We start from the raw sequence: 13,858 nt of genomic DNA, 5'->3' as shown, positions 1-13,858 counted from the left end.
ATTTATCCTTGTCATTGCTAGGTCATTAATGTAAATTTCATTTGCATATTCTTGTACTTAATTTTTGTTCATTCTTTAATCTTATAATTACTCCTAGTAATACTTTGAAAAGGTGACCTTGGGAAGTGATTAACATACATGTTTAGAATGACAGAGTAATTGCTTTTTGATTAGTGTGCAGTTTTTGAACACATAAACAATAGATTAACCCAGGAAGAATGCTTCTCAACCTAAAAAAACTGGTGGACAAGGCTTAAACTATATCCTCTTTTTTAAAGAAAGGTAGTGAATTTACTATAATACTAAATGAATAGAAGCTTTGGATAGAAACTGACGTCTCAGAGTTAGCCTTCAATATAGCTTTGCTTTGCTGTCTTTTGTTTTCTTATATCAATATTTTCCCCTCGTTTCCTTCCTTGATTTCTGTGCCGCGGGCTCACCGCCATTCCTCCACAACGCCGTTGGCTATCATTCTGGTTCCCACGGGTTCTGCCGTCTCTGTTCCATCCATCATCCCCTCTTCCTCATGTCTCCGTGGTCTGGTGCTTCGAAACTTCTTCCCCCTTTCACTTCCTGTGATGCTTTCATTCTTTTTTTTTTTTTTTTTTTTTTTTTTCTGAAGCTGGAAACGGGGAGAGACAGTCAGACAGACTCCCGCATGCGTCCGACCGGGATCCACCCAGCAGGCCCACCAGGGGCGATGCTCTGCCCACCAGGGGGCGTCGCTCTGCCGCGACCAGAGCCACTCTAGCGCCTGGGGCAGAGGCCAAGGAGCCATCCCCAGCGCCCGGGCCATCTTTGCTCCAATGGAGCCTCGGCTGCAGGAGGGGAAGAGAGAGACAGAGAGGAAGGAGGGGGGGGGGGAGGGGTGGAGAAGCAAATGGGCGCTTCTCCTATGTGCCCTGGCCGGGAATCGAACCCGGGTCCCCCGCACGCCAGGTCGACGCTCTACCGCTGAGCCAACCGGCCAGGGCTGATGCTTTCATTCTTCCTGGCGCCCTCCCCGCGGGCCTCGCTCCCTCTTCTTCCTCCTGGGTCGCCCCCTGCCGCCCAACGCGCGGTCCATTTCGGATTCATCCGAGTCTGCTACTGCTCCTCACACTCAACACTCTGCTTCTCTGTTCAGTACGACCCTAATTCAGTTTCCGCTCCTTCCCAGCGGCCGCTCCTGATTGTACCTGCAATTGCCATCCAATGAGAGGGCTTCGTGCGGGAACTGACCCCGCATTTTGCAGACGTTTCTGGTGGAAAGCCCGTGAACGAAGGTGAGAAGATGAGTCTGGAGCTTACAGCTACACAGACTGTCTTCGGAAACTCCCTTCCTATCTTCATTATTTCTACGCGATTGCTTAGAATATAAGCATCCTAATTAAGAAGATGAGTAGTTTCTTTTAAATTCAACAATAAAATAATACGAATTAATACTAAACAGTTTAAAATATACTTTTTTTTCTTTTTACATTCACCACTTATCCACTTTTACAAAAATAAAAATATCAGGATGAGAAACACAGGTTGTCAGGTGTACTCTTGAATGTCTAGTCTGATGCTACTTAGTTCTTCTCAGTGGGCTATAAAATGGCAGTAGTTATTTGAAAAAATTGTGGGCTTTAATAGAATATTTGCTCTTTGCCAGGTGTTATCCTAAATTTTATTTTGTGTGTGTGATAGTGACATACAGAGAGGGACAGACAGACAGGAAGGAAGAAAGATGAGAAGCATCAATTCTTCGTTGTGGCTCCTTAGTTGTTCATTGATTGCTTTCTCATATGTGCCTTGACTGGGGGGCTCCAGCAGACCAAGTGACCCCTTGCTCAAGCCAGCGACCTTGGGCTCCAGTTAGTGAGCCCTGCTCAAACCAGATGAGCCCACTCTCAAGCCGGCAACCTTGGGGTTTCGAACCTGGGTCCTCTGCATCCCAGTCTGATGCTCTATCCACCGTGCCACCATCTGGTCAGGCCTAAAGGTTTAAAATGCATTAACTGATTAAGTCTTCCCTACAACATTCTGAGGTATATATTGTTTTTATCCTCTTTCATACAGATCAGGAAACTGAGTCACCAAGCCTGAGTCACCTCTATGGGGACACCCAACCCAAGCAATATAGAGTCAGCAAACCCAGGTCATCCCAGACCCACACATTATAAAATCAATATATTTAAGCAGTCACTTATACAAACATACAGGTTTTTGAACTGTGACATCTTCAGCAATAATGTTAATATTTATGGGGTGCTTACTGTATGCTAAGCATTATGCTAGTCCTTTGCGTGTATTGTATAATTTTATTCCCCAAACAAACCCTTGAGAGAGTTTGTTCATTACTATCATCACTAGGAGGAATATTTTAAATAACAGGTATAGCAAGAACATGGACCCCCTCAGTCCGGCCCTGTACTGGGAAAGATCCAGGGAGGGCATTCCGGAGGAGGGCTCGGGCAGCCAGGGTGACGGGAGGCACACTTAGAGGACTCAGGGCATTAACTATTTATCATCTGATACTCCTCGTCCAATGATTTTAATGTGTTCATAAAAAACCTTGCCATTAGTCGCAAAGCTGTTAAATAATAAAATGCATATTTCCATTAATTTTACTAAGAGAAAATTCTGATTCATTTTATCCCAACCCAAGACACTCAAACAATTTTCAAAGATAGGCAGGTCTGAACATTTTAAATACTATGCAGTAGCAGCAAAGCTTATCGTGGGAACCGAAGGAGGAAAAGGGGACTCGATGTGGCACAGCAGGTGGAGGCAGGTGGGGAAGGGCACACAGAGATCTCACTGCGGAAGGAAATAAAACTCCACAGAGCCACGCTGATTGGCTTTCAGAGTGGTAAGTCTTTTGGGAGGGACATGGCCATTTTGCACTTAAATTGTACTTAAAGGCCCTGGCCGGTAGGCCCAGCGGTAGAGCGTCGGCCTGGCGTGCGGGGGACCGGGGTTCGATTCCCGGCCAGGGCACATAGGAGAAGTGCCCATTTGCTTCTCCCCCCCCCCCCCTCCTTCCTCTCTGTCTCTCTCTTCCCCTCCCGCAGCCAAGGCTCCATTGGAGCAAGGATGGCCCGGGCGCTGGGGATGGCTCCTTGGCCTCTGCCTCAGGCGCTAGAGTGGCTCTGGTCGCGGCAGAGCGATGCCCTGGAGGGGCAGAGCATCGCCCCCTGGTGGGCAGAGCGTCACCCCCTGGTGGGCGTGCCGGGTGGATCCCGGTCGGGCGCATGCGGGAGTCTGTCTGGCTGTCTCTCCCCGTTTCCAGCTTCAGAAAAATGCAAAAAGAAAAAAAAAATTGTACTTAAAAATAGTTATGACACACACATACACACACAAAAGTACTTAAATCACAAAAAGACAAAACCTGAGAGCACTTCAAAATAAATGAAACGCGTGCAGGCTCACAAGAGATGGAAGTGTCTAAGAAGCATCTACCATCTATATCTCTCACGTGTTTGAAGGAAGAGACAAACATGCTGACATGGAGATCGGAGGCTGTTTTGTATCATATTCTTTAGGCCAAAAGCTGATGTTTTGAAAAAAAATAATAGCAAACATTTTCTTTGCCTGAAACTAAAGTATTAATATGTTGTTTAATATAAAGTATTGACTTAGTGAGTTGTAGGATGGAAAAGTGTTTTATATTGAAATAAAGGAGTCATCTGAGAAGTGATGTGACTTTTTAAGAGTCATGATGACTCCTAAATAATGGAAGAATTAACAGTCAACACCGCACGGGGTCCAGAGCTGAGTGTCAGAGTTAACCACTCCCGTTTTCCACTGAGGCACTCGAGGCTGGGAGAGGTTCCTTAACCAAACCCTGGTCATGAAGGTGATACCGTACGGAGTCTGAATTTCACCGAATACTGTCTCACATCAAAGCAAGTTCTGAATAATTATGGCACCTATGAAGAATTGCTTTCTTTTATGTCTATCACCAACATTTGAAAGATAAAAAAGAAAATTATACAGTTTGCTATGAAAAAGTGGAGTAAGAAAATAATCAGATTTCCAAGGGTTTTCTGTATATACACGTGAAGTGTGGCGACCGCATAAACACGAGAAAGACCTCCTCTGAAATATTTCCACAGCCAGCACTCTCCCGCTGGTGCTGAAATTCAACCACTTCACCCTCTTCCGGTTGGGTTTATAAATGGTCCCTAATACAATGTATTCTGGGACAAAAAGAACAACAACAAAGGAAGCTTTTTATCATCCATAAATACTACAGGCAATTTAACTAGCCAATGCCCTTCCAAAGTAGTATCTTGGACAGAATGCTGACGTATGAGCCATAAGACCTGGGTTTCGGTTCTACATTAGTCATCCATTCGTTATGTCACCTGACCTTTCTGAACAGAGTTTCTTTATGTATCAGAGGTAACAATGCCTTTCTAACTACACTGCAGAGTTGCTGTAGAAAATTCCACGTGATGATGCCAGTTAATGTACTCTTTTTTTTTTTTTCCTGTATTTTTCTGGAGCTGGAAACGGGGATAGACAGTCAGACAGACTCCCGCATGCGTCCGAAGGGGATCCACCTGGCACGCCCATGAGGGGGTGACGCTCTGCCCACCAGGGGGCGATGTTCTGTCCCTCCGGGGCGTCGCTCTGTTGCGACCAGAGCCATTCTAGCGCCTGGGGCAGAGGCCAAGGAGCCATCCCCAGCGCCCAGGTCATCTTTTGCTCCAATGGAGCCTGGCTGCAGGAGGGGAAGAGAGAGACAGAGAGGAAGGAGAGGGGGAGGGGTGGAGAAGCAGATGGGCGCTTCTCCTGTGTGCCCTAGCCAGGAATCGAACCCGGGACTTCTGCACGCCAGGCTGACGCTCCACCACTGAGCCAACCCGCCAGGGCCCAGTTAATGTACTCTTAAAGCTACTTGCCCCACCAACTAACTTCCAAGCTCCTAGATTTTTTGGGGGCAGAAAGAGGATAGATTCGTATTCCACACACAGAAGCTTTATTAAAATGAGGAAAGACAGACAAGGGATTCTGGGTACCTAGTGTCAGGATGGGAAATCCAGAAATTAAGAGAGAGGTGCTAAGAAGCAGGGAGAAAAAGGGCAAACTCTTTTACAATTGCTTCTCGATGGCCATGAGAGTGAGTGTACACAGAAACAGAAGTAAGACTGAATAAGCCAAAGATGAGATGCGAGTCCCTATAGGTTATCCAACAAGAATGAATTATCCTGTTCTGCTGACTCTGGAAATGCGGGTTCCTCTAAAATAGAAATCACTTTTGCATTTTGTTTATGAAGATGAATCAATTCTAAGATAAAGGCTAGGTTGGTTCTTAGGAAGAAAGAGAAAGTAGAAGAGGGAAGAAAGAAAGAGAGGGAAGGAAGAAGGAAAAGATATAGGGAGGGAGAGGGGAGGGAGAGAAAGTAGGAGGAAAGAAAAAAGGGAAGGAAGGAAATAGATTTAAACACGAGTGCTAGGAAACGGGGCAATTTCTTATTTCGTGTCCCTGCTGTGGACTTTGGCTTTCAACTTCTGCCTTCACATTATTCCTCCTGTGTTATGGGGTTTTCCTTGCCAACACTCATCCTGAATGCCGAGCCATTTAGAAGTCATTCATTCATAGCTTGGAAACCAAATAATGTCAGAACATTTTCAGAGTACAGATAAATTATGACTACTATCTTCCTCCCCACAGTTATCGCAGCTGGACTTGCAGGATGAATTTAAATTCCTCTCTGCCATTTTAAAGGGATAGAAGCTATTCTCAGGCTTTTTCTCTGTAAGAATCAGTTGCAGAAAAATAGCTTCGTTTCATTAGTACACAGTCCTAACTTAAGAACTATCTAGCCGCTAATTAATAAGCAGTGGCTTGTCCAAAAAGTACCCAGGGCAGAAGACTAATATTAAATATCGCCACTTTTAAATATATATGTATATATCACAACTTTTATCCTTCTAGTTTTATTTCAACATACAACTAAATTTAATGTTAATTTTAAGGAGATCATATTACTCATTAACCCATCTGTCACTGTATTATATTTACTATAGCCGATTCTTTTATTTTTAATATCAAAAATATTCCTACACTTGAAAAAATAATGACATTTTAGAAATTATGAAATGTTTAAAATACCTCCTGTAACGCCGGTGCCCGAGGCCAGGTTGGTCCATATTGGATTTGGGCAGACGGTACAGAGACTGTGGAGCCAGAAAGCGGTGCTCCATTCCCGTTTAATAAAGTCTCACAATGGCGGATGGGCACACAGACGGGGAACTATTTCTCAGGCGAACAAACAGCAGGCGTGGCCGCTCACGGTGGCCAGCAGGCAGTGCGCAATCTGCCCTCCACCGCCCTGAGGGCAAGCACCCATAGCCTCACATGGACTATACACACGTGCTGCCGCCACGTGCTCACGCACTCATCGGGCACAGCACAAGTGAGCAAGCCTAACACAGTTCTTTCCCCGACATCTCCTTTAGAAACTCAGGATTCTGGTGAGAAAAAGGGGAATTTTTTAGTCATTGTTGTACTTTCCATGTCTTATCATTGCACAGCAGTTTTTTGATCAACCATAAGTTTAAATGTCTGCCCATATTTATACCTGTGATTTCTCCTTCTGCCTTTCCCTCCTGATTCCAGTGAAAAAACTTACAGCTCTAAACATAACTCACTCTTCAATTTTTCTTCCAAGTTCGGCCATAATGAGTGGTACTTAGAGAAACTGAGAGCCTTCTAGATACCGAATAAGAAATCAATATGGACAATTGATAACGCTGTAAGTACGCTTTTGCTCCTTAAGATAGGAAGAAAAGCTATAAGAGGGAAAGAGATATTTTGTTGTCTAAAGATGCCAGTTAGATGTTGTATTAGTAATGACTATATAAAACAGTCATTGATTTAAAAAGGCCAACTATCTGTCCCCCAAAAGTGGTCTTTTCATGACCCCCGCAAGCTAGAGAATGCTGACGGATACCCCGAGATTCTCCTTCTTGTGTTCGGACTTGACCTTTCTTGTCTCACCAGCCAGTAGACCCACCAACACAAGCAGCAATTAGTAGCATGTGTGCTGCGTTCCTTCTCTCTGTCTCCAGACTGTACCGTCCTGTTTGCTTCATTTTATTTTCCCGGAGGGAGACACACAAAGTCGCCGATGGCCCAGTAACAAAATCAGAACCTCTTCTGAAGTATATGTGGGTACATTCCATTACTTAAAATGAAATTCTTTTGCTCACACAATGTATTTCTGAAATTATTATTGATTTCAACGTAAAAATTCTAGTCTACGAATATGAAACTCATATTGATTTGTCTTTCAATCATATACATACGTGTGTATTGTGTATGTGATACACAACATGTACAGTGGAAAAAATAGAAAAAAATAAGCTTCATGGGTTATTCTTTTATGATTTTTTGAATGCTCTTTTCTGCTAAAATCTAGGGCAATGAATGGATTATCATTTTTCAATGTAAAACCTATATAGACTCTATTTAATCTTATAAATGTCCTTGCTTGTACTGGATGGTACCTCGTATACTTCATTCTCCAAAAAGCACGGTGCTTTAGCCAGTGAAAAATATACGTAGGTTCTAGGGACGAAATGAGAGGAAATAGCGATCCTGGGAAACTCGGTTGTGGCGGCAGCTACCACCAGGGGAAACGCTTCCGTGATTTTTACATAGGGGCCTTCAGGTGCTTGCAAATCACACCCAAGTGGTGTCTTCCTACTCCGCCTCCCCCTAGGGTACCCTGGATCCATTCCTCAGAAGGTAATCTTTCACTCTGAAAATAAACTGCTTTCGGCCGTGAATATTTAATTACCAATAACGAGAAGCAAAGAGGGCTTGAAATATCGGTCCGTCATTAACCATCTTACAAGCCTGGTCCGGGTGTCTGACGAAAGTAGATCAGAATCAAGACTGAACCGCCAATTAAATATTTCATACGATAATTTTAAAATGCCTGAATGAATGAACAACAGAAGCAGAAAGACCCGCCTCCGGGGACAGGACTGAAAGGAAGAGGCACAAACACTGAGCAGGAGATCCGGTGGCTATCCACGGACCGGTTTGGACCACGGTGTGCACACAGGGAGACCGGCTCTCTCCAAAGGCGCTCTCCCCGGAATTACTATGGAGGTGTCCCTTGTCAGCTGGGGACATCAACTTTTATACAGCTTCACTGAGGTATACAGGTAATTGACAAAAAAAATGAATTAGGTATATTTAAAATGTATCATTTGGTAAGTTCTACTATACATCACCACAGTCGAGATAATGAACATATCCATCCCTCCAAATGATACCTCCTGCCCCTTCCTGATTCATCCCACCCACCCTACCATTCCTCCCTGTCCCAGCCGACCCATAATGAGCTTTCTTTTACTAAGATTGCATCTCTCTCTCTCTCTCTCTCTCTCTCTCTCTCTCTCACACACACACACACACACACACACACAAACATACACACACACCCTGCTGGAAACCTCTTGGTCCCTTTAAATGCAAATCAGAACTAATAAAAAAAAAACTTTCACAATATCTGATTAAATAACTGATTTCACCATAGAGGGGGTTTGAAATTACTTTACATCTGTTTAGTGCTTTCACAGCCTTTCAGATTTCTCCTTGTCCATCATCCGTTTGATCCGCACAAGCCATTATTAAATTTATTTACATGTAATACATATTAATGGTTCTCTAACAAAGACCAGGACAAACCCTTCGAACGTCGCGCAGTACTTTCTAATTAACTCAACGCAGACCTGTTTTCGTTGCGTCGCCATCATTCTAGCTCATCCTCCTTTATTACGGAATGTGGTGGGGGGTTTTATTTTTTTTACCTTTTTTGGGGCCGTTCCGTAGATTTCATTTCATATTCACCAGGTTTATATATATTTTACGGCTGGAAAGGGTCTGAAGCTTGAAAGCATTCTTTCTCCATCCCTCACCCTTTCCTTTTCATAAAATCAAAGACATTTTTTCCTCCACCGTAATTTACATATTTTCTCCATGAGCTTGAATAAGTTGGCTTTAAGAGCCTTTAACAGTCTTTTGAAGTAGCGCAGTCGGATCCTAAATGTCACGGCGCCTCCCTCCACATCCTCCCTTTGGGCTGAGGCCTTCCTCCAGCCCAGACCGCTGCCCCCTCCCCCGCGTCCCGCCCCCCGCCCCCCCCCCCCCCGCGTCCCTCCCCCGCTGCTCGAGCCCCCGGCGGCTCACGGGACACCTTTGCTTTCTTGTCATGCCTCTAAAGGCACCTGCCGTGTGCAGCAACACAGATGGACCTTGAAAATATTATGCTAAGCAAAGGAAGTCGGCCAGAAAAAGGCGAAGAACCTTATGATTTCACTCTGGGTGGAATAGAAACCCGAAATGCAGAGGCACAGACGGCAGCAGGGTGGTTACCGGAGGGAGGGGGTGGGAGTAGTAAGGGGGAAAGGGGGCCAGATATAGGGTGGCGGGAGGTGATTGGACTCTGGGTGGTGGGCGTACAATGTGACACACAGATCCCGTACACTGGAAACCTCAGGAATCTTATTAACCAACATCACCCCAATAAATGTAATTAAAAAGAAAGTTAAAAAATATATTAATATCAGACAAACAGTAGTGAATAAATACTAGCTATTAATTTTATTGCTCTTGACGCCTTGTAGTATATTTTAATAACTCCACTCACAGGACGTATTTTCCTATTTACAAGCACAGGCATAATACATAATGCTCTGCCGTCCCACACTTTCCAGTCATTCAGGATGAATTCTCCTTACCATGTCCTCTTCAGAGCTTGGCTTTTTGTTTTCAGATGTTCCATTTAGTAGAAAGCTTTCTTTTCATATTTCAATAACTGTAGGAGGAATCTGAACTTGAGCAATCATGGGGCTTTAAGTTATTTTCTGCCTTTATACTGAAAAACAAAATGTTAAACCCAAAAAAACAATTCTTTATCCACCAAGCCAAACTGTCTTATCTGCTAAACTGTAAAACATTTCTACTTTGGAAAATTTGTCATGATTTACTTTGTAACCAAGAACATGATAGATAGTTATGTACAATTCCCGTGGACATATGAAAAGGCTTATATTCTCTCAATAAGGTCTCTCTCTCTCTCTCTCTCTCTCTCTCTCTCTCTCTCAGGAGATACCTATGTATCCTTTTCCACCACCCCCCCCACACACACAAGCTAATACATAGATACCCTGTTTGCATTTCCAAACTTCAGGTTAGTCTTAGGAGTTTGAAACACACCAAACGTCTTGTGTCTAAGAAGTGGAGTTGAAACAAACATGTCCCATAGGCTCATATTAATATAACCAATAGTCAAGTCTCCACCTTACACAGCTTTGCTAAGATAGCACCTCTTATAGGAAAGAGAATGAAGAAACCGTAGGGAGGTTGTTCTGGCCTCTGTTCCCTAAGAGAACTGACCATGTCCAAAAAGAGGCTTTTCTATGACTTTTCACTAGGATAGGGGCCCTGCAGAAAGATGACTTAGTCCCACACGACAAAGACATTAGTATTAGAAAACAATAGTATAATGGAATTACGCCGTTTTATTACTTGAAAGTATCTTGAAGATGGTCTAGACACACACACACATACACACACACACACACACACACATGCACGCACACACATTCTAGCTCCTCCTCCAGACTAAAGAAATCATGGGATTTTTCTCAAGGTGACTTACTCAAAGTTCCCATAGATCACCAATATGTTTTGTAGTGCACAACATGAAAATGTCATTTTCCCTGAAAATAAAGTCCAATGTGGTTGTCTGTCATACTGGGTAAATAATATATGACAAAATAGCACCATATATGCTTAAACATACAAAGGAATCCATCAAAATTAGGTCTGGCAAAAAATAACTATACAATACATAAAGGGACATAAATCTGTGCTATACGAAAAAATATTTTGTAGAAATATGGCGGGCAATTTTGTAAGTATAGAGGAGAAGTAGATGGATGATAACATCTACTCACTAATATTTGAAAGAGAGGTACCCAAACGAGCCATCGAAAATCTGTGTCTACTCACTCGAATTGCTAAAGTGCAGTATCTTGGGGGGATTTCCAGTGGAATTAGATTAAGCTTTACACCAATCAGAATATGAAACACATGAGAAAGCGATAATGAACCCGACAATATTTCTTCTTTGGTGTTGCTAAAGAAATGACGTCCGTATTATTTTTTTAAGTAATGGAAGTCAATATGTGTCAGACCACAATAAAAAAAAAAACACAAACCTTAAAGAGAAAACATTTTCTCTTTGGAAAGATACATATATTAACAGAAACTGGAACGCACAGAGAGAACCGTCCCCTGACTTAGGAGGACACAGCAGGTTCCGTTGGGGACAGAATGATAGCTGCAGGTATCTGAGTCTGTGATTGGCATCGAACCTCAGCCATTATATTCTGTGACCGCTATTTCATCAGTGAGCAGGAAGCCTCATAGTTCTGAGTGAAATTGACCAAAGGTAGTCCCAGGGTTCTCTATCAGGACTCTGATGGAATACATTCACTAAATTATAAGTCATCTCTTCAACACCTATGTCACAATACTGGGGGGTGCACCTTCCCCGCCGTCTCTGTAAACTGAACTGATGAGTTTCGAGTTGAATCTTGAAAAAGAAAAAAAAAAAAAAACTACAGTAAGGCATTGCACTTAGTTTTAAAAGGAAGAAAAGAGTCTTATTCAAACAGGTTCATTTTTTTTTTTTAATATGCGATGGGTAAAAATGAATTCATCAATATTGAATAGGCCTCCATGTGTATTAAACAGATTTTTAGATTTCTAAGGATCGGTCAATATTCATGAAATGTTATCAAAAGATACACATCAGTGATTAAAATAATCTAGTTTTTTTCCATTATCACAGATGGATGGTATGTCTTAAATACACTTGACATTTTGCTGAGGAAAAAAAAAAAAAGATTTTACAACAACCAAAGAAACAAACCACCATCACCACCACCAACAACAAAAACTTATCTGTCACGGTACATATCCTGCGGAGCGTGGGGCTGTTTTATCCCATAATCCAGTGCAACTCTACTAATATTTAAGACCAGGGTCGATCAAGATACAGTCAGTGTTTTCTCACTCATCCGGAAAGGAGGGCACAGTGAAACTAAGACAGGATCCTAAGGATGATCAGTGGCAGGACCAGTCTCTCCAATTGCCCCTGGAAACGGCCATCAAGAAGAAAAGGCGATGACATTAAGGTGTGATTTTCTCCCTGTGGCATGGAGGCGGGGGGGGGGGGGGGGGGGGGGGAGCATTATAGAACCAGCTGCAAAATCTCCAATCTAAACTACTACTACACAGAGGCTCAAAAATTGGTGTTCACCCCAGGGGCCCAAAATGCAACAATATTTTGCAAGTCAAACTTAAGTAAGTGATGGTAATTTGATAACTAGTGTTTCCATTCAAGTCTGCATCACCACAGGCCCCAGGGCCCATCTTGTGATTATATTCCCATTTTCTGGATATATAATTTAAATACAGCTCCTCAGCAAGGGGCAGAATCCTCACCCTGACGCCCTGTGCCACACAGTAAGTGTTGCTGTGATAGAGAGGTCCAGCGGACGCCCCTAGAAGTCCCGAGGAGAGTAAGTAGACCGTGGTGCCTCCCCCCCCCCCCCACACACACACCTGGGGAAATTGGAGAGACAAAGCCACCAGCAGAAAGCCAATGGACCTCAGAAAGGAAGTATACACTATTATCAACTTAATCAGGCGGTTCCACTAATTGCAACTGCTATTCTAGAAACAGTGCATCGTTATGGGAGCAAATTATCAAAGCCTCTGCTGCCTGGCGGAAGCTAGTGTGAACCAATCTCCTCCCTGCGTTCTTCCCAAGTCGGCAAGATGGGGGATGCATGAAGCCATTTAGCGCAGTCGGACGAGTGACAGGAGGAAGGAGTCACCAGTGTGTGCGAGCCGAGACCGGGGACACGCTCCTCAGCTCCCCTCTGGGGCCCTGGCTCCCTGCAGCCGGGGTGGGAGGCCAAGGCCACAGGCTGCCCGGGACAGGCGCCAAGCAGGCCGGACTCGGGTTATTTCTGCTCTGGTCCGGATTATAGCATGCATGGCTTTCTGCTTTCCCTTTTTCTTTCTCTATATATTTAATGCAGAACGGTATGCTGACACGAGGTTGATTTCTGCTGGAAAGGGAATAGGCCAGAGTTTGGAGGGCAGGAGGGAGGGCTGCCAAGCAGCAGGCTTCCTGGGAGCGAGAAGGGCTGATGGGGCTCGTGCTGTGTCCCCTGAACACCGCCTGTTTCAGAACCACCGCGCTCCTCACACGCACGCACGCACTCCCACACGCGTCACCTTCATCTTTAAGAAAATTCAATGCATGTATTTAAATGCATAATGGACAGAAGTTACAGATCCTTACTTCTGCCATGCAGCTAGAATGTTTCCGAAAAAGCTTTGTGTCTTCCTTGATCCTGTTTCCAACAAGAATGACAAGTGTCTGTCTGAGTACTGAGGTCAGAGTGGACCGACTCGGACAGCAGAGGTCCGGTCACAGGTATCTCCGCGGGGAGAAGGTGGGCGGGTCGCAAGCACGTGGTCTTGTGAGGCTGTGCAGGTGTGCAGGGGTGCAGGGGGTGCAGGTGCAGGGGTGCAGGGTGCAGAGGTGCAGGGGCACAGGGCTGCAGGGGCGCAGGTGCAGAGGCACAGGTGCAGGGGCACAGGGATGCAGGGGCACAGGTGCAGGGGCGCAGGGTGCAGAGGTGTAGGGACATAGGGTGCAGGGTGCAGGGGCACAGGGTGCAGAGGTGTAGGGACACAGGGTGCAGAGGTGCAGGTGCAGGGGCACAGGGTGCAGAGGTGCAGGGGCACAGGTGCAGGGGCACAGGGTGCAGAGGTGCGGGGGCA

The sequence above is a fragment of the Saccopteryx leptura genome, chromosome 12, assembly GCF_036850995.1.
Source record: "Saccopteryx leptura isolate mSacLep1 chromosome 12, mSacLep1_pri_phased_curated, whole genome shotgun sequence".
Lineage (NCBI taxonomy): Eukaryota > Metazoa > Chordata > Mammalia > Chiroptera > Emballonuridae > Saccopteryx > Saccopteryx leptura.
The sequence above is the reverse complement of the archived record's forward strand: the minus strand, read 5'-3'. Positions refer to the sequence as shown.